Source organism: Pongo abelii, chromosome 23, assembly GCF_028885655.2.
Source record: "Pongo abelii isolate AG06213 chromosome 23, NHGRI_mPonAbe1-v2.0_pri, whole genome shotgun sequence".
Taxonomy (NCBI): domain Eukaryota; kingdom Metazoa; phylum Chordata; class Mammalia; order Primates; family Hominidae; genus Pongo; species Pongo abelii.
Window position 1 is genome coordinate 44519694 of NC_085929.1, and position 21188 is coordinate 44540881.

The 21188-nt window shown below is 54.3% G+C and overlaps 1 long non-coding RNA gene and 1 pseudogene across 2 annotated transcripts in view; both read left to right on the top strand.

Moving 5' to 3' along the window:
- The first annotated feature begins 43 nt into the window (after positions 1-43).
- LOC129047214 (uncharacterized) overlaps positions 44-21188 on the top strand; it is a 57187-nt gene continuing 36042 nt past the window's right edge. The window contains exon 1 of the long non-coding RNA XR_008517754.2: positions 44-1722. This is a non-coding gene — a long non-coding RNA (uncharacterized LOC129047214). The remainder of the gene's footprint in view (positions 1723-21188) is intronic.
- On the top strand, positions 1790-6516 carry LOC129052658 (uncharacterized; annotated as a pseudogene). The gene has a single exon (XR_008517751.2). The product of XR_008517751.2 is annotated as an uncharacterized LOC129052658 (transcript).

Genomic DNA, 21188 nt, shown 5'->3' on the forward strand with positions numbered 1-21188 from the left:
AGAGGGGGGAGGGGAGAGGAGGGGAGAGGAGGGAGGGAAGGGCAGAAGGTGGAGCCTCCAGGCTTTCCTTCATCCCCAACACTCAGGGCTCCTCCACCCGGAGCCCAGGCCCCCCCCGCACCCAGCTCCCTGCCCTACTGCCCAGGCCCATCTTGCTGGGGCTTATCTTGGGCTTAGTCTGGGAGGCAGAGGGGAGGTTAGGCCGAGGAAGGAAGAGATGTAGGCTGGAGGGTCAGAACCTGTTGGATGGAAGAAAATTGGGCCCAACCAGGACTCCTAACGTCTGCCTCAGGTGGCAGGATGGGCACTTGGCAGGGGACTAGGGAGAGACGTGAAGGCGGTGAGGGTCCTCTGGGCCCTTGAGGGTGGCTGGCCTGAGCCGCTTCATCTGCGAAATCCTGTTGAGTGCCTAGTGTGTGCCAGGCACTGATGCCCAGCTCCTCACCCTGCCTCCTACCTTTTCCCAGGCAGCCCTTTCTGCCCCATCCTGCACAGTAAGAGAGACTTCTCAGGGCTCCCTCTGAGAAGTGCAGAGCCCCAGCTTGACCCCTGGTCCCTTCTCTGCAGACACCCAGCACACACACGTTCTGGTCTGGTTCAAGGTGGAAACACAAGACTAAAGCTGCCAGGAGGCCAAGGTGGGACAGGGTGGGGGCCCCCTCTCAGTAGGTCTTAGAGGCATTTTGGGTTGCTACCTCCTGGGACCCACCTCCTTCCACACTGGGCTCACCCTGTCTTGGGAGAGGGTAGGGGAGTCCTAGTCCTGATTGTCACGAAGTCCTCTACTCCCCCACCCCAACAAGGGGTGGGGACTTGCCCTGCCTCTTCCCTCCTCTGCCGACCTCTCCCTCCCTGCCCTTTTCTTTCCTGTCCATGCTCCGTTGACACCTTTTCCTCTGTCTTTCCTTGGCCTCTCCTCCAAAGGCCACAGTGCTGTTCTCTTAACTGAGGGCAGCACCGCTGGGGTGTTGAGGCCGAGGTGGGGTGTATGTGGGGTATGGAATGGAGCTGGGGCCACATTGGCAACTATGTGTCATTCTGAGCTCCTCAGCAGCTGGGCAAGGCCCCAAGCCCACCCCAAGGGGTCCTGTCTGGAGTGGGCTGCAAGGGGTCTGGGGAGGCAAGGCCTCATGCTTGGGAAAGGCCAAAGGGGTGTGGGGGGTGGGAAATGGGACACAATGAGGTAGTCACACGAGGCAGAGGCATGTTGGGGGTGGGGGGAGCGGACACTGGAACACACACACACACACACACACACACATGCTCACACACACAACCAGCCAGACAATCGGGCCAGTGTGTCTGGGGCCTCGGAGCCCAGTGAATTAGGAGTTTGATAAGGGTTTTCTCTTTCTCTCGCTTGCTGGCCTTGGACAATCTCCCCCCAGTTTTCCTCGACGCCACCCCCGGCGCTGCCAACCCTCCTCCCCCCGCCTCCCTTCTCTTCCCTGTGCCCAGACTCTTGTTCGGGGCCTTGAAACAGTGAGCTGTCTTTGTTCGAAATACAGGTGAACGGCAATCATGTGATTAACACACACACACATAAAAAGCTTTTTAACAGCGCCCGCTCGGCCTCAGAACCGCCCGGAGAGGAGCCGCCCTGGATGGACAGAGGGACGAGGGACGAGCATCTGCCCAGTCGTGTCCCGGCTGCCCTGCAGTCGCCTCCAACACCCGCTGCTGCCCGCCCGCTGCCTGCCTGCCTGGCATCTCTCTCTCCCGGTGGGTCCCCACTCATCCTTCCACCCCTCAGTTCCTCCTCTTTGAGGAAAGGACCTCCCCGCTCTCTGCTGTGTCTGTGACTGGCCTGAGACCCCCCTGGGGCAGGAGGGGTGGTTGTGGAGGGAAAGAGCCCAGAGTTAGGAGGTGGAATGTGGGGTCCCACAGCTGCCCCCTCTCTAACTCCCTGCTTCCTCCTTTGCCCTCCTTGGTCCAGCTGTGCCAGGATGGGGGTGGGGGTAGCAGTGGGCACGCTCTGTCTGCAGGAAGCCACGCTAGACAGAAGGGGCCACTCCCTCTCTCCCTTGTCCTCGCACAGACACTGGCTTCCTCTCAGGGCTGTGCTGGGCTTTTTGCTGAGCAGTGTTGGGTGAGGCAGGTGGGCCTGCAGGCGGGGTGGGAAGGGCTGTCAGATGACCAGTGCTGTGTGTGTGGTTGGGGCCCCTGCTGCAAACACATCCCTGCCCACCATGCTGGCAACTGGGGTCCCCTCCATCCCATCCCAGGCCCTGGGAACCCAGTGTTCTCCAGCAGGGGAGGGTGAAGGACCCACACTCATTCGTGAAGAGCAGGGAGCTTGGAGAGGGGAGGGATCCTGGCTGAAGACACCTGGGCCTCTGCCCCAGCAGGACAACAGGAGGGCCAGTGTCACCTTCTGCTCCTTTCCCTGCTGGAGGTGGCAGGGGTCCCTTTACCCCTCATTCTTGACCCTTCTCCAGGGATGCTTGTGACCTCCTTACCCCACCCCCCATCACCTCTCTGTCCTGAAGTGAGGGTTCGTCACCGTCCATGGCAAGGTGTGGTGTCTGGTAGGCTGTGACCTGCCCTCTCTCAGGGTGTTTATTCCGCAGCAGAGAGGGGTCTGCGGTCTGAGTGTAATGGTGGAAATCCAGGCTTCCTTCCATGGCCCAAGGAGGCCTTTCCGGAGCAACAGGGTTTTCCTGGGACTCGGCCTGGCTTTTGTTAAGGCAGGTCCCAGATTTGCTCAGAAGATGGGCCCCAGAGAGGAGGAGAGGAAAGGAATACCTGTCAGTCAAACGTGAAGCCCACTGGTGACACTGCCTGGCAGAGCTGCCTCCGGTCAGCAGTGACCCTTCACCCCCCAGCTCCCAAGTCCTCTTCCTGAGGGAGCTGGCCCGGCTTTATGGAAGGCTCTGCCTGTGTTCCCCACCTTGGGTCCCTGGTCCCTCACCTGTCACATGGGGCGATGGTCACCGTCCCTCCCTGCCTGCCCTGCAGGAAACACTGAGATGAAGGTCAGGAAATCTGCTGGCTGCAGAGCCAGGGGCCATGCAGGAGTGAGGGATGGTCTGGTCAAGGTGAGGCTCTGCCCCAGCCTCAGTTTCCCCACACAGGCATGAGACTGTCTTCCTAACTCTCAGAGGACAGGGCTGAGATGGGATGAGGGAACACAGGGAAAGCGTTTAGCACCTCTGAGTGCTGTGTGGATGTGACCTGGGGGGTCCTGGCCATCCACTCTTTAATTCTGTCTGGCCTGTGCACCCTCCTACCTCCAGTTTCCCTGCGGGGGCCTTTCACAGGGCCTGGCTTGTGGATACGGGGTTTGGCCTAGGGCAGTGCTTCTCAAATGGGAAGGCGCACTGGGATTCTTCAGGTTGGGGTGGGGCCTGAGGTTCTGCATTTCTAATCAGTTGCCTAGGACTGGCTCTAATTCTTGTTGAATTTAGAATCACTTGTGGAGTTAAGAAAAACATAGTGGGCCTTGGCTGGGTGCAGTGGCTCACACCTGTAATCCCAGCACTTTGGGAGGCCAAGGTGGGCAGATGATGAGGTCGAGAGATCGAGACCATCCTGGCCAACATGGTGAAACCTCGTCTCTACTAAAAATAAAAATAAAAAATTAGCTGGACATGGTGGCAGGCACCTGTAATCCCAGCTACTTGGGAGGCTGAGGCAGGAGAATCGCTTGAACCCGGTTGCAGTGAGCTGAGATTGCACCATTGCACTCCAGCCTGGGCAAAAAGAGCGAAACTCTATCTCAAAAAAAAAAAAAAAAAAAGAAAAGAAAAAAAGAAAAACATACTGAGCCAGGCGTGGTGACTCATTCCTGTAATCCCAGCACTTTGGGAGGCCGAGGCGGGCAGATCACCTGAGGTCAGGAGTTTGAGACCAGCCTGGCCAACATGGTGAAACCCCATGTCTACTAAAAATACAAAAATTAACTGGGCATGGTGGCACGCACCTGTAATCCCAGCTACGTGGGAGCCTGAGACAGGAGAATCACTTGAACTCAAGAGGCAGAGGTTGCAGTGAGCCGAGATCGCACCACTGCACTGCAGCCTGGGTGACAGAGTAAGGCTGTGTCTCATAAAAACAAACAACAACAACAACAACAACAAAAAACATACTGGAGCCTAGATCCCACTCCAGACTGGTTGATTCTGAATTTCTGAGGCTGAGGTGCAGGCATGAAGTTCCCTGGGAGGTCTTCACAGAGTCTCTGGATCCCTGAGGCTGTGAATGACCCCCTTCCAGAGCCAAAATCACCAGGGATGGAGGAGGGGTCTTGGGTACTGGACCCACCAGCCAGGCAGATTATACTGGGGTATCCGGAGAGCTTTGGGGTGTGGCAGGGGAGGGCCTATGCACTGGGAAGGTGGAGGGCCGACGGGCACAGGTTAGTGGTCGAGGGCAGCGTAGTGACAGACAGAAGCTATCCTGCGGGTCTTCAGCCGAGTCTGAGTGCGCTGGGGTGGCTGTGGGAGCTCCCCTGAGCGTTTTCTAGGCTACCTCCACCTTTGGATAAGGCTGTGTCATCCTCAGTCTCTGATGTAGTGGAAAGTGACTTGAAGTCAAGAAATCCTGCCACTAGTACCCAAGGGGCCTTAGGCAAATCATGCTATTAACCTCTGGCTTTTGCATATGTACGATGTTGATAATCTTATGCACCGTTGATATCCCCAAGTGATAAGAGAATTAAATAAGAATACACACACACACCTCCCACTACCTAGCATAGTGACTGCTCAATAAATGTGAGTCAGAGGAAATCATTTAGCTATTAGGCCAGCACTGGGAGGTGTGGAGGATGCTCACCTCAGGTCAAGTGCACAAGTATTAACCGAGCAGCCACCGGGGCCTCACAGTCAGGAGTTTATCATTTGCCTTTTGAATCCTAATGTCAGACCAGGTGGCATTCCTGCTTGGGATGACAAGCTCCTCTGTCATGGGTGGGCCTCCTCTGCCATGCCCCTTAACAGCGAAGGCGACACTCTAGGGCCTCCCCAGATGCCGGCTCCGCCCTGAGGGCTCCTGTCATCGGACTTCATCCTCCTAACAACCCTCTGAGTAGATGCTATTATTCTCATTTTAGGGAGGAAACTGAGGCACAAAGCGATTCAGTGACGGGCCTGAGCTCACCCAGTGAATGATGATAGGGTGTGAACTGGGACCTGTGGTTGGTCCCAGCCCAGCCCCTGACCACTCTGCTCTATTGCCCCTAGGCTGCAAGTGCAGCTGCAGGTGGGCCTGCTCCTGCCTCCTCTCCTTGCCTGGGCCTTTGGGCCTGCTCCGCCTTCCCCTGGAGCGCTGTCTTCCCTCTGCCTGCTGGCGGTCTAGGCATTGCTGCAGCCCCACTGAGAGGTCCTCTTCCAGGACACACCTTGGGCACCTTGGTTGGAATTCTTTTCCCTATGACTTTTCCTCAGAGGAGAAGACACCTTCAGATGTGCTCTGCCTCCTTACTGAACAGCCTGGAGGACAGGCCAGTCTCCACTTCCTATTGGGAGCCCCTGAGGCCATGCTCAGCCTTGGCTCACCTTCTCTGAGCTGAGTTGCTGTCAGAGTTCCAAGGAGGAAAAGACCAGGGAGGCTGGAGCGGGCAGGAGTGGCTTCCTGGAGGCAGAGTGTCTGAGCTCTGGGGGAGGATGATGGCATTCCATGGCCTGTCCCAACAGGGGCTCTTGCCCCTCCCTGTTTCTGGTGCAAGCAGAGGGTCTCGGACCCAGGCCAGCGAGGCAGCTCCCGGGGTTGGAATCTTCCTTCGCTCCCAATTCCACCCTTTCTGGAAACCAGGAAGCTGGGGCCAGTGCCCAGCACTGCCTCTGGCAGCCTGGCCTCTGCCCTCTTCTGAGAAGCCTTCAGAGAAGTTGACTGCCCATTCCTGCCATCTGTACCCAGCTGCTGGAACGCCCTTCCTGGCGTCTGCCCTGAGCCTCTCCAGCTGCTGGAAACTTCTGTGAATGTGTCCTCTGTGCAGGGCACTGGGCCAGGAGCTGGGACTGGGAGGTGAGAGAGACCAGACCTTGGCTTTGAGGAGCTGAGGGTTTGATGGGAGAGACCGATGTAGAAACCTGGAATCTGGCACAGCCAAACAGGCAGCTGGAGCTGGGGTCAAGACCCAATGGCTGTGGAGGCCCTGTGTTGCCTTGGCAACCTTCTTCCCTCTCTGGGCCTCAGTTTCCCCATCTGTAAAATGTAAAATCAGCAGGCTAGCTGATCTCTGAGAGTGTTTGCATATTTGATAACCCATGAATTGTATTTCAAAACAAGAGGCCCATGCCTGATCCAGTGTTTGCAAGGTGATGCCTCAGACCCTTGGTGTTCCTCAGGACACTGATAGGCATCTCTTGAAAGACATTTGGTAAACACTGCTTTCTGCTTCCTCTTTTTAGAGATGTAAGGGTGGGACGTGGTGGTTCATGCCTGTAATCCCAGTACTTTGGGAGGCCACGGTGGGAGGATTGCTTGAGTCCAGGAGCTCGAGACCAACCTGGACAACACAGTGAGACCCCCGTTTCCATTATTATTATTATTATTATTATTATTATTATTATTATTATTATTATTATTTGAGACTGGCTCTGTTGCCCAGGCTGGAGTGCAGTGGTGTGATCTCGGCTCACTGCCACCTCCACCTCCTGTGCCCAAGCGATTCTTCTCCCTCAGCCTCCTGAGTAGGTGGGACTACCAGCACATGCCACCATGCCCGGCTAATTTTTTGTATTTTTAGTAGAGACGGGGTTGCACCATGTTGGCCAGGCTGGTCTTGAACTCCTGACCTCAGATGATTTGCCTGCCTCGGCCTCCCAAAGTGCTGGGATTACAGGTGTGAGCCACTGTGCCTGGCCACCATTATTTAAAAAAAATTTTTTAAAAACTGTTTAAGTAAAAGAGATGCATTGCCTCTAAGCATGCTAAAAGTTCTAAATTCTGCAGTTAAAAACTGCTCTTTGTTTAAAATATTTAATATGAATCTTCAATTTATTATTCTATTATTTTTACCACCTATTAACATCTTGTAGAGTTTTTGATGGAAACCAGTTTCACCCTGTTCTGGAGAGGACATAGTTGCCTGAGGTGGACGTGGAGGCACCATGGGCCCTGAGTGAGATTGCATGTTCCTTACTTTGGGGTCACCCTGCCTTGGTTTCCAACTCCGTTCAGACCTGTTTGACGTGTACCAGGTGACTACTCAGTGTCAGGCCAGGGAAGCAGCTGAATAGAATATGGCACTGACCCCCAATTCCCTGTGTTCCCATGCCTTCAGAGTTCTCATTGTCCTGCATTGTCCCTGCTGGGGTGTGGACTTGAGGGCTGGGTCCTTCCCGCCTCCTCCGTGGTGCCTGTTACATAGGAGTGATGGCAGCAGATGAAGGGCTTGCATGGAAGAGAATGTGTGCAGGCAGCATGCGGGGAAGGAATGAGCACGTGCTCCTGAGTTAGACAGTCCAGGTTTAAAAAAACATTGTTAGAGATGGGGTCTCGAACTCTTGGGCTCAAGTGATCCTTCCACCTCACCCTCCTGAGTAGCTGGGACTATAGGTGTGTGCCACCATGCCTGGCTCTAGCTCCAGGTTTGAATCCTGACACCTCCATTTATTAGCTGTGTGTCCTTGGCAAATGAGTTAAGGTCTCTGAGTCTCAGCTTCCTTCCAGGTTGTGGTGAGGATTAAAGCAGATAATGTATGTAAACACTTAAGACAGGGTCTGGCGCATGACGGAACCCAGTAAATGGTGGCTATTGTTACCAGCAGCTTGGGGATCTGCCGCCAAGGTGGCTGTTGGTTGACCTTGGGTTTAGAGTAGTCATTGCTTCTTCTTTTTTTTTTTTTCTAGACAGAGTCTCACTCTTTCACTCTGTTGCCTAGGCTTGAGTGCAGTGGTGTGGTCTTGGCTCACTGCAACATTTGGCATCCAGGTTCAAGCAATTCTCCTGCCTCAGCCTCCTGAGTAGCTGGGATTACAAGTGCACACCACCATGCTTTGCTAATTTTTATACTTTTAGTAGAGACGGATGGGGTTTCACCATGTTGCCCAGGCTGGTCTCAAACTCCAGACCTCAGGTGATTCGCCTGCCTCGGCCTCCCAAAGTGCTGGGATTACAGGTGTGAGCCACCGTGCCTGCCCCCTGGCTAATTTTTATATTAGTTATTGCTTCTTATCCTGTCAAAATGCTGCCATCAGATGTTCCCCGTCTGTTCCCAGTCACCACGGAGGCTGCAGAGCCAGGGCCGATGGCTATCCATGGAACCAAAGCAGAAGGGGAAGCAAGTGACTGAGCTCACATGACTGTTTAGTCATGGAACTGGACATGTCTGCTGTGACATTTTGTTCCCAGGGTTCCTGGGGACCTACCCTAGGCAAGCTCCTGCTGTCTGTGGGGTAAATAAAGAGGGGTGAGTGTGCCCCTTGTCTTTAGGGAGCTTGTTCATTCATACATGTCTAGACACTAGGCAACATGGTACAGACATGCATGAGGATTAAGAGAGTGGGGAAGATGGAGGGAAGGAAGAGAGGGGGCAGAGGGGACCTTTATGAGATGGGTCTATTGGTGTTGTCCCTGGAGCGGAAAAGAGCTGTCTGTAAATATGGTCTGAGCAGGGTGGGCTGCACGTGGCTCATGAGACCTTTGTCCTTTCACTACTGGTAGGCAGCTGGCAGCTTGAGGGAAGGGGCTTGTCAAGGTTGCCCAGCTTAGGAACTGACAGTGGGACTAAGTCTTCTCATTCCAGATTCCTTGTCATTTTCCTCTGTGATCCAGGCCATTGCCCCAGACCAGGGCTGGGCAGGAAGGGAGCTCAGCCCACCCATCTTCCTGCTCTCACTGGGTTTACTGCTGTCCCTTAAAGGTAAAAATGGGGTGATCCAGTCAGAATTTAGTGTTTGTCTGAGCTTGAAGGATCCTCCTCGCCGACATAAGGTTTCCTTATTCTTCGCTGATGTCACTTGTTAATGAAAATGGGAGCCGAGTGATCATGAGCTGAGCTGGGGATCCAGAGACCAGAGTTCAAGGCTGGCCCTTGCCCCATTTACCAGCGAGATTGGGATAAGCTAAGTAACCTTCCCATGCCTCAATCTCCTGTCTGTAAAATGAGAATCACGATACCTGCAATGTCACAAGGATAAAAAGGGCTGGGCACAGTGGCTCACGCCTGTAATCCCAGCACTTTGGGAGGCCGAGGCAGGTGGATCACAAGGTCAGGAGATCGAGACCGTCCTGGCTAACATGGTGAAACCCCATCTCTACTAAAAATACAAAAAATTAGCCGGGCATGGTGGCGGGCACCTGTAGTCCCAGCTACTCGGAAGGCTAAGGCAGGAGAATGGCGTGAACCCGGGAGGCGGAGCTTGCAGTGAGCCGAGATCGCGCCACTGCACTCCAGCCTGGGCAACAGAGCAAGACTCCGTCTCAAAAAAAAAAAAAAAAAAGAAGTAAGGAATGGCAAGTGCTCAGCCTAGCACCTTTGACAAAAACAAGACCTAGTAGTTGCCTCTTTCAGTCATTTCAACTGCCAGTTAATGCCCCACATTTTCCAGATGGGATGGCTTATGTCTTGGCTATAATCAAGCCCGGGAAAACCTCTTCCCTTTCTAGGGTGCAGAGTTGAGCTTACTGAGATCATAACAGGGAACCCAGGCACAGCCCTGGGGTGTGTTCACATGTCAGGGGCTTCGGTTCACACAGGAAGTATAATATCTGCTAGGCTGTCAGGCTGAGGGCCTCACGCACACCCACCCCAGCTCAACTTCAGCTGTGTGTGCTTCACTGTGAGCAGGTATTATTTTGTTTTGTGTTGTTTTTCAGACAGGGTCTCACTCTGTGGCCCAGGATGGAGTGCAGGGGTGCCATCACGGCTCACTGCAGCTTCTACTTCCCGGGCTTAATCGATCCCCCACCTCAGCCTTCCAAGTAGCTGGTACCACAGGCACCAGCCACCACGCCTGGCTATTTTTTATTTATTTATTTATTTGTTTATTTTTGAGACGGAGTCTCTCTCTGTTGCCCAGGCTGGAGTGCAGTGGCGTGATCTCGGCTCACTGCAAGCTCCGCCCCTCGGGTTCATGCCATTCTCCTGTCTCTGCCTTCCGAGTAGCTGGGACTACAGGTGCCCGCCACCACGCCCGGCTAATTTTTTGTATTTTTAATAGAGACAGGGTTTCACCGTGGTCTCGAGCTCCTGACCTCGTCATCCAACCGCCTCGGCCTCCCAAGGTGCTGGGATTACAGGCGTGAGCCACCGCACCCAGCCAATTTTTGTATTTTTTTTGTAGATACAGGGTTTCACGATGTTACCCAAGCTGGTCTCATTGAACTCCTGAGCTCAAGCTATCCTCCCGCCTTGGCCTCCCAAAGTGCTGGGATTATAGGTGTGCGCCACCTGCACAGTTGTTTTATATTTACCTCACCTCTCTATCAGGTGGCAAATTGAGAAATCAGAGAGTTTAGGGCTTAGAACCCAGAGTTGAAATCGCAGTGACTGCTTTGGCAGGTGCATTGGGAGGAGCTGCGCCCGACTCTGCCAAGGTCCCAACTCCTGCTGTGTGATCTTGGGGAAGCCAGCCACCCTCTCTGGCACATTCTCCATCAGTGCATTGAGGGAGCTGGCCTCTGACATCTATCAAATTTGCTATCAGGGGCTTTAGGGCTCTACTGGGACAGGCCCACATTTGCTTTTGTTTCCCACCTTTTGTCCCCCAAGTGCTCGGGGTTGGACATGTGAGCGCACAGCAGATGCTCAATAAGTGCTTGCTGAACCTCAGTGATCAGAGATAGCTTGGCGGGTCTGTCTCCTGGGTCTGTCATTCCCTTAGCGCTGCGTGGGGAGTCCCCTCACATCCTTCCCTGCTGGGGGGGCCTCCTCCTGGGGGATCACCTAAAGCTCATGTCTACAGAGACGCTCTCTCAACCCTCCAGTACCAGCTGTTTTCTCTGACAGCACCCTGGACTTTTCCTTTGTAGCACTCATTGCAATTTATGATCACATATTTATTGGCGGATTAGTTGTTCATTGTCTGTCTTCCCCACAAGGATGTCTGCTTCGTGAGGGCAGCTTCGTAAGTCCTCAGTGATCAACTGAGTGCCTGAATGAATGAATGAGTGGTGAGGACAGAATGGGGGGTAAAAAGCTGGGAGAGGCAGGTACAGTGGCTCACACCTGTAATCCCAGCACTTTATGAGGCCAAGGCTGGTGGATCGCTTGAGCCCAGGAGTTGAAGACCACCCTGGGCAACCCCATTTCTACCTTGTTATCATGGCGAAACCTCGTCTCTACTAAAAATAAAAACAAAATTAGCTGGGTGTGGTGGTGTGTGCCTGTAGTCCCAGCTACTCGGGAAGCTGAGTGAGAGAATCACCTGAGCCTGGGAAGTTGAGTCTGAGAAGTGAGTCTTGATCGTGGCACTGCACTCTATCCTGGGCAACAGGAGTGAGACCCTGTCTCAAAAAAAAAAAGAGCGAGGAGGAGGCTGAGGGTTAGATGAGGCTGTCAAGGGCCTCTCACTGATGGAGGCGGTCATGACTCCTAGTCCAGTGCTCTTCCTTCTTCTGGAGCAGGGACACCCTGGGGGACCAGGCTGGGTTTAATGGGCAGCCAAGCCCCTGAGGACCTAGGGAAGAGGAGGAGGGGATGGGGGATCTGAGCCAGCTCCACCCCTTCCCCCAGCAGGCAGGAAGGACAGGGCAGATCTGTCAGCTTCAGACACCACTGCCCCAGGGGACCCAGCCCTGAGCCCAGGGAGGCAGGGAAAGAGCGGGGGACAGGAAGCACCCGGGTCTTCCCCTCCTCCCTTTTGCCCCACCCTCCGCCCCCATCTCTGGCGAGAGAGCTCACAGCCCCAGGCCTTGGCACTAGGGGGACAAGGGCGGGGCAGGGGGGACAGAAATCCCGTTCTGGGCAAATCCCTTCCTCTCCCTCATTTGGTTTCTGGCCTCAAATTGGGGACTGCCCTGGCAGCCCCTGGAGAGCTTGGCTGGGGCCTTGAGGCAGAAGGGATGGAGCGAGAGGGAGAGGGCACTGCCCGCTTATGCCCTTCCTGTGTGCCCAGCCCTGTGCAGACCTAGCTGCAGTGTCACTCAACAGGAGGAAGAGCCCTGGGCGGGACCTGGGAGGCCTCACTGAAAGGCTGGGCTCTGTCAAGAATTGCTGTGTGACCTTGGGTGGGGCACAGCCCCTCTCTGGCCGCTGTCATTCTCCTCATCCGCCAATGTGGTCCAAACCTGGGGCCAAAGAACACAAGCCCCTGGGGAGTTTTAAAAGACTAATTCCCAGGCCCCATTCTGAGTGGTAGATTTGGGTGGGACATCTGTATTTTTAAATCTCTGCTGCGATTATGATGCACCTGGTGGAGGCACTACTGCCATAGATGGTCTAAGGGCCTCTCCCCAGCCTTGAAACTCCCACCCCTAGGGCAGGCCACCCCACTCCTGTGTGCTACTCGGGAAGGCAAGGGCCGCAGTGGCTGGCTGCATCCTCTGGGGTGCCAGCTGGGACACAGGTGGCAGGCCGTGGGGAGCAGGGTGCTGCCTGGGGAGGGTGTGTGCTGTGGACCTGCCAGGAACAAACACAGAGGGTCCTGGGAGGGCCCTGAGCTTCCCAGCTGGAGTCTCCCCTCCATCCCCTCCTCTGAAGGCCTCTTCCCCCTGACCTTTCTCCCTTCTTTTCCACTTCAGCCTCCACCTTGTTTCTTTCTCTGTCCATTGCTCCCTCCTTCTCCTCTTTCTGTCCCCAGCCTCCTCTCTTTGGGAAGCTTTTTAATTTTGACCCCATATCCTACAGTTGGTTGCTCCTGCCTCTTGGTGTCCTTCCTGTCCTGGCCCTCCTGCCCTGGCTCCCTGTCTCTCTCCAGCCCTGTCTCTGTCTCTCCCTGTTTTTCTCTCCCTGATGCGTTCTCTCTCTCCCTCCCTCCATGAATTTCTCTGTCTCTGTCCTGTGCCACCTCTCATCTGCCCTGCCTCTGTAAATGTGGGGAGGACCCTGGGAAAATGACAGAGATGGGAAGAGCTGACAAGTTAGAGAAACCAAGGCTTGTGGCAACCCGCAGTCTTCCCCACCTGGCTCTAGCCCACCTTCCCCAGGCCACCCGGCTCTGTCCTCTGCATGCCCTGGGTCACCCTGCCCCTCCCTCGTGCCTATGCCCAGCTCCGCATCTCCCTCTTCCCATTTCCAGCTTCCCTGACACTGCCTCGGGGCCCTTTCTCTGGCTGTCCCAGGGACGTCACCTCCTGTGAGCCCACAGCTCACTGTCTGTCGAGGGGGGACAGGCAGGAGGTGAGGATGCGTCCGAGTCTCCCTGGGACACGACCCTCACAGAGTCATGGACTGCAGGATTTGCACCATCCCCTGGCACGAGAGCCAGGGTTGCCCAGATTGATGGAAGAGCAGGTGTTTGTGTCCCCTTCCAGTGAGAGCTTTCCAGCACCCAGAGAGCCAAGACGGCTTGTGGAATTGGGGAAGAGGCAGGGAGAGGGTGGGAAGTGGGAGTGGAGGGGTATGTTCTTCCCCTCCCGGGGCCTCAGTTTCTCCTCACAAGCTCTTCCCTCTCTCTCATTGTCTAAGCCTTTCCTTCCCGCCTCTGGTGCGATTGGGGGTGGGGCAGGGGTAGGGAATGAGGGGATGTTGGGCTTTTACTCAACAGAGCAATTTCTCCTGTGATCAAAAGAGGCCATGGCCGCCTCATCTCTCCTCGGAGACCTGCCCTGACAGGTGGTGTCCTGCCTCCAGTCCGTGTTAACCCCCTCAAGGCCAGGGCCGGGCCGAGGGTCTGAGCCTTCCACCTGCCCCTTGAAGGGGCCTCCCTGGGGTCCAGAGACATCAGAGTGTCCCTGGGGAGGCTGTGGACCCTGGGCCTCACACTTACATCTGGACAGGCCTTCTGACCTCCAGGGCCTGGTGAGAACCTCAGGTGAGGAGTTGCTGTCAGGCTCCCTGGGCAGGTTGGGGTGGTCCTGCTGTCCCACCCTGGGGACTTTATTCCAGGGGCTGTGGGCTGGAAGGAGCCCCTGTTCCTTTCAGACTCCCTCTCTACACCCTCCCTACTGCTGGCCCTGTGGCCCTGGGTGTGGGATGTGCAGAGGACCAGCCAGGAGAAGGGTTAAGTCAGGGACTCTTGGGATGGCTTTGGCCACGGCCATTCCTCCGAGAGAAGAGAACAAGGGGCCCATTCTGTGTGTGGGAATTAATAGCAAAGAGTCATCTGGGGTGTCACTCAAGCACTGATCGACTCCCAGAGGAATGTGAGAGGGAGAGAGAGAGGGAGAGGAGAGGAGAGGAGAGGAGAGGTGTGGTGGGGGCTGAGACGGAGATGTCAAAGGCAGGGCATTAGGGTCTGGCTGTTACAGGAGCCTGCCCTGGTAGGAGGACCCGCCGCCCCAAGATGGGTCCTGCTTTTCACCACAGACGCGCCTCCGTCCCTACACAGGATGAAGATCCCCTCCTGTCATTCCCTCACCCCTTCTGTCTTCCCTCATTCCCGGACGGCCGTACCCTCCACCCTGAGGTAGGCCTGTTGGGCAGCTGGCCCTGAGTTCTGGGCTCTCCCAGTCTGCCCCCATCTTTGCTGAGAGATCCAGGTGCTCCTTGTGGGAAATGCCCTGGGGAAGGTGCTGTGGAGTGCCAGCCTGGGGTCCTGAGTTGTACCCTCTGTCCCAGGATCCAGGAGCCCCACTCGCCTGGCTGCAGGCCCAGTTCAGACACATTCCTACCGGGTGGCTGCAGGCACCTTTGGCTGCCTGCATGTGGGGACGCTGGAGCTTGTCAGCCATCACAGGGGGCTCAGCCTTCCTCATCTGCTCAGGCCCCTGTGGCAGCCTCAGCCTGGCCTGTGGGTGAGGACCAGCAGGCATCCTGACATCTGATTGTCACACCCTAAGGAAGGCCTTGGCGAGGCTCCAGGAGGCCTAGGAGGGTGTGGCGCTCTCCTGCTCCAGTTGTGGGGCTGAGTCAGAATCCTCCCAGGTCATCTGCCCCTGGGTGTCCTGACACCCCTTCCCCTCCCCAGGGCCTCAGCCTGGCCACCGAGCCGAAATGACCCTAGACTCTGTGGGATGCAGAGGCAGTGGGGTGCGGAGGATGAGGGCTTTGGGGCAGTCAGAGCAGGGTGCTCCATCCTTGGCCCTGTGACCTGGGCAGAGCTCCTTTGTCTCTCTGAGCCCCGGGGTTTCCTCTTGAAAATGGGTCATGTCATAACTGGCAGGTTCAGAGGTAAGAGAAGGTAACAGGTGTCAAGTGCCCGACACAATAGCCAACCACTGTGTGTTGTTATTTTTATTGTGATGATTATTGTTATTGGAGGGCTGGGCAGCCTCCACTACCCTTGGGCTGGAAGGCACACCGTGCACACCATTTGACTGCCTGGATCTGCACCTGGCAGCCTGTGCCCGCTCGGCGAATCGCAGGGATCCCAGCGCTGTTCCTCTTCAGCTGTGGTTTTGGCGAGGGTGAGCTTCCCGGCCCCCAGACCTCCTGTGTGCCAGCGTCATTTCCATATCTGGTGACTCATCCTGCTGGTCCTGCCGGAACATGATGCCTCCCCTGCATCATGGTGCAGGCACAGTGCGTGCAGCACATGCATGGTGCAGGCACAGTGTGTGCAGCCACGGGCCTCGGTTCCTCCCCTGGGAGTTGGCCACCTGTGCCCCCACGGTAGACTCTGACGTGCTAAAGCCTGAAGAGAGCTTAGCAGTTGTCCAGCCGGACCTTCTTATTGTACTGACAGGGAACTGAGGTCTAGAAGAGAGGGCCTTTCTGGGGCACTGTGGAGTAAACAGAGTTGGCAGGCTCTTCTACATTGGGCTAGGAGTCTGGACTCCTGGGTTCTTGCCCAAACTTGGGTGCTAGGGGCCAAGTGGGCTGGGAAAATTCCTTACTCGTAGCTGGGGTGGGGAGAGGACACATGGAGAAAGAAGGTGGAGCCTTTTGCAAACTAAAGTGCTTTCCAAATATGAGGGGTTATCAGGAGGGTGGCTTTGGGCCCCTCGAGATGGTGCTGACCCTGTGTTCCTCTGCAGTCTGTGCAGGGCACTAGGGTGGTTGGTGTCACCAGCCCAGGGGCTGCTGGACACAGGCCCCACCCAGAGGAATAAGGCAACACCATTGAGGAGGGGCAGCCCAGGGCTCCCTGCCTGGCTTTGGAGGTGTAAGGTGTTTGAAATAACATTCTCCAACATGCTCAAAGTGAAACCAGCTTCCTTTGGGAACATATGGAGACCACAGGCACTTCACAGGGGCTGATGAGGACCCACCAACTCCGCTGTGGGCTCTGTCCCTGCCCTTGGAGCTCATAGCCTGGTGACCTTGGCATTCATTATTTTCATTCCAGTTCTCAGCACAGCGCTTGGCACACAGTAGGAACTCAGGAAGTGTTTATGGGATGGAATGGAGTGATGACGTTGAGGCAAGATGAAGGTTATGAACGGAGATGACATCTGCGTCTTGCCAGGAAGCAGAGGGGAGGAAAAGGAGCAAGTAAGGAGTGGCGGCTGGCGTGGGTGCAGCGCCACTGAGAGAAGGGGTTGAGAGAGGTTAGAGAAGGACTGGAGTCAACACTCCTGAGAGCCCTTCTTTACCCTGTGGCCTCTTACTTGCAAGCTAGTTCCCTCTCTCAGCCTCAGTTTCCTAATCGGTAAAGCAGGGATAGTAGAATTTCGTCATGAGTTCTTGCAAGGCTCGAGAACGGTAACACATGGGCCGTGGCAGGCTCTCGACCTTGCCTGCTGGACACCCAGTGTGTTGTGAACAGAGATCTTTAGAGAGAACAGATAAAAATTACAGAAGTATCTTATAGAGACACAGTTGACAGATACAGAAATAATGTGAGTTGCATCATATTAGATTCAGAGAGATTAAAGAGAGATTTTTAGGGGAATTTACGAATTTATTCATTTTGGGGACACAGAGAGCAATGAGCACTGGGATGGAGACAGTGAACGCCTGACATTGGAGGCTCCTGGACTATAGAGTTGCTTTGTTTTTTGGATGGAGTCTCCCTCTGTTGCCCAGGCTGGAGTGCTGTGGCATAATCTCAGCTCACTGCAACCTCTGCCTCCCAGGTTCAAGCAATTCTCCTGCCTCAGCCTCCTGAGTAGCTGGGATTACAGGCATGTACCACCATGCCTGACTAATTTTTGTATTTTTAGTGGAGATGGGGTTTCGCCATGTTGGCCAGGCTGGTTTCCACCTCCTGACCTCAAGTGATCTGCCTGCTTAGGCCTCTCCAAGTGCTGGGATTACAGATGTGAGCCACCTCGCCTGGCCAAGTGGTTTTTTTTGGATGGAGTCTCACTCTGGTGCCCAGACTGGAGTGCAGTGGCGTGATCTTGGCTCACTGCAACCTCTGCCTCCTGGGCTCAAGCAACTCTCCCACTTCCGCCTCCTGAGTAGCTGGGATTACAGGCAGCTGCTACCATGCCTGGCTAATTTTTGTATTTTTAGTAGAGACCAGGTTTCGCCATATTGGTCAGGCTGGTCCCAAACTCCTGACCTCAGCCTCTCAAAGTGCTAGGATTACGTGCGTGAGCCACCATACCTGGCCTTTTTTTTTTTTTAATTTATTTTTTTCCCCAAACTTGGACAAAGCATATCACTTGTAGACGTTTTATTGGGCCACAAAAATGCTTAAGAACTAAAGAAGAAAACTCCAGCTCCAAAGTATACAAAAATAGCAAAATAGAAATTATTCAAAATTTTAAATGAAAAATAAAAAAGACCCTTTAAAACTTGTTTATAGCCAACCAGTTCTATGTAGCATGTGACGTGGGTACATTTCAACATGCTTGATGCAGTGTGTTGTCAGTGGGACCCACAAGAGTCTTATAAAGTGTCCCGGGCACTGCAACCTCCGCCTCCCGGGCTCAAGCAATTCTCCCACCTCAGCCTCCTGAGTAGCTGGGATTACAGGCACCTGCCACCATGCCTGGCTAATTTTTGTATTTCTAGTAGAGACTGGGTTTCGCCATGTTGGCTGGGGCCATGGGGCTGGGGTTGATCAGCAAAGTCAGCTGTGTCTGGGTCAACTGAGAAGGGCTTCCCGGTGGAGGTGATGTTTGGGTGCAACCTTACAGAGAGAGAAGGAATTGAATAGAGGGAAAAATGGCCTGGTGGTGACTTTTGAGTCTTTTTTTTTTTTTTTTGAGACGGAGTCTTGCTCTATCGCCCAGGCTGGAGTGCAGTGGCACCATCTCAGCTCACTGCAAGCTCCGCCTCCTGAGTTCACGCCATTCTCCTGCCTCAGCCTCCCGAGTGGCTGGGACTGCAGGCACCTGCCACCAGTCCCGGCTAATATTTTATATTTTTAGTAGAGACAGGGTTTCGCCGTGTTAGCCAGGATGGTCTCGATCTCCTGACCTCGTGATCTGCTCGCCTCGGCCTCTCAAAGTGCTAGGATTACACGCGTGAGCCACTGCGCCCGGCCAACTTTTGAGTCTTGAGGTAAAGGGAGATGTGTGAGCAAAGGTTCAGAGAAGGGAAAGCACATGGAGAATTAGGGAGAAAGGCGAGATACTTGGCATGCAAGATACTTTGGAATTAGGATGTGGAGAACAGGGAAGGGGTTAGGGTAACTCTAGAAAGTTTGGTAGAGGCTTATGTACCAGGCTTGGACTTTATCCTAAGGACAGTCAGGAACTATGAGCGAGACAGAGTCTTGCTCTGTTGCCCAGGCTGGAGTGCAGTGGCATGATCTCGGCTCACCACAACCTCCGCCTCCCGGGTTCGAGCAATTCTCCTGCCTCAGCCTCCTGAGTAGCTGGAATTACAGGCGCGTGTCGCCACACCTGGCTAACTTTTGTATTTTCAGTAAAGATGGGGTTTCACCAAGTTGGCCAGGCTGGTCTTGAACGCCTGACCTCAAGTGATCCGCCCACCTCGGCCTCCCAAAGTGCTGGGATTACAGGAGTGAGCCACCGCACCCGTCTGGGAGATAGTTTAAGAAGGGTGAGGAGAGTGGTGGTGACACAGTCAGCCTATTTTTTTTTTTTTTTTTTTTGAGACGGAGTCTCACTCTGTCACCACTGGAGTGCAGTGGTATGATCTCGGCTTACTGCAACCTTTGCCTCTCAGGTTCAAGCGATTCTCACGCCTCAGCCTCCCAAGTAGCTGGGATTACTGGTGCGTGCCACCTTGCCCAGCTAATTTTTGTATTTTTATTAGAGATGGGGTTTCACCATGTTGGCCAGGCTGGTCTCGAACTCCTGACCTCAGATGGTTCACCTGCCTCAGCCTCCCAAAGTGCTGGGATTACAGGCGTGAGCCACTGTGCCCAGAACAGTCAGCCTTTTTTTCCCAAGTTCACTCTCAAAGCATTGGGGCAGCTGCATGGTTGATGGGGAAGGGAGGGAGGTGCTGGAAAGTGGAGGCCGGAGACCCACTAGGAGATTAGGAGACTGTTTTTTTTTTTTAGATGGGGTGTTGCTGTGTTGCCCAGGCTGGAGTGCAGTGGCGTGGCATAGCTCGTTGCAGCCTCAAGCTCCTCAGCTAAAAAAATCCTCCTGCCTCAGTCTCCAGAGTAGTTTGGACTACAGGCATGCACCTCTGTGTCTGGCTAATTTTTATTTTTTTGTAGAGATGCGGGGGTCTCACTATATTGCTCAGGCTGGTCTAGAACTCCTGGCCTCAAGTGACCGTCCCACCTCCCTGAGCTCCTGATGTCATAAGCCACCACACCTGGCCAGAGGCTGGAGTGTTAACACTGGTGAAAAATGATGAGAACCTGTGTTAGGATGGGTCGTAGGGAGGGAAGAAGAGGAGAGATTTGAGAACAAGTCAGGCAGTGGCTGGAGTGAAGGACGTTGGAAATAGGTGGTAATAACACCCTTGCCACTTCCTGAGCACTCACTGTGGGCCCGGTGCTTTCTACCTATAAGACATGCATATCTACTCGCTGAGTTCTCATGACTGCCAGAATGGAGCAAGAGATGGCAGGCAGGCCTGATTTAACTGGAATCTGCAGAATCCGTACATGCCCCGCAGTTAAAAACCACTGGCTAACTTGATCACCTCTGTAAAGAAAACAATAAATAAATAAAACCGAGTGTCAAAAACCACATGATAGGCTGGCCGCATTGGTTCATGCCTGTAATCCTAATACTTTGGGGGGCCAAGTCAGGCAGATCACTTGAGGCTAGGAGCTCGACACCAGTCTGGCCAACATGGTGAAACCCCATCTGTACTAAAAATACAAAATTAGCCTGGTGTTTTGTCACACGCCTGTAATCCCAGCTACTTGGGAGGCTGAGGCAGGAGAATCACTTGAACCTGGGAGGTAGAGGTTGCAGTGAGCTGAGATTGGGCCATTGCACTCTAGCCTGGGCAAAAAGAGTGAAACTTCGTCTCAAAAAACAAAACGAAACCATGTGATGCATATTTGTTGTCGGCAAATTAGAAAATATAGAAAAACAAGAAGAAAGGCCGGGAGCCAGTGGTTTTTAACTGCGGGGCATGTATGGATTCTGCAGATTCCAGTTAAATCAGGCCTGCCTGCCATCTCTTGCTCCATACTGACAGTTATGAGAACTCAGCGAGTAGATATGCATGTCTTTTAGGTAGAAAGCACCGGGCCCACAGTGAGCACTCAGGAAGTGGCAAGGGTGTTACTACCACCTATTTCCAACGTCCTTCACTCCAGCCTCCTGAGTAGCTGGGACTACAGGTGTGTGCCACCATGCCCGGCCAATTTTTGTTTTGTTTTAGTAGAGTCAGGGTTTCAGCATATTGGTCAGTCTGATGTCAAATTCCTGACCTCAAGTGATCTGCCCACCTCAGCCTCCCAAAGGGTGGGATTACAGGCATGTGAGTCACCTCGAATGCCAGATTTAAGAGTTTGGAGTCCTAATGGGGAACCACAAAGGATTTCAGCTCAGGGGTGATGGAACCCTATAGACCTTTAGCAAGCTCATCCTGGCCAGGTGGAGGAAAGACATAGCAGGAGAGCTGGTACTGGCCTGGGGGCCGGAGAGGAGAGCTCCCACCAGCAAAACATTACGATGGAAGGCAGTTGGTGATCGATTGGGTGTGCAGGAGGCAGGGTGAGGGGTTGTCAGGCAAAATGGGAATGGAGGGGCGATGTAATCACCTAAAATGACAAGACCCAGAGCAGTGCCCTCTGAGCGAGGTCTGCAGAGTGGGACCTCCTTACGCTGTTTGTCACTGGTCCTCAGCAAGGTCAGAGATGAGTACAGAACTTAGACAAGTATAGTCTAGAAACTCCTGTAACTATTTGACATGGCTGCAGTT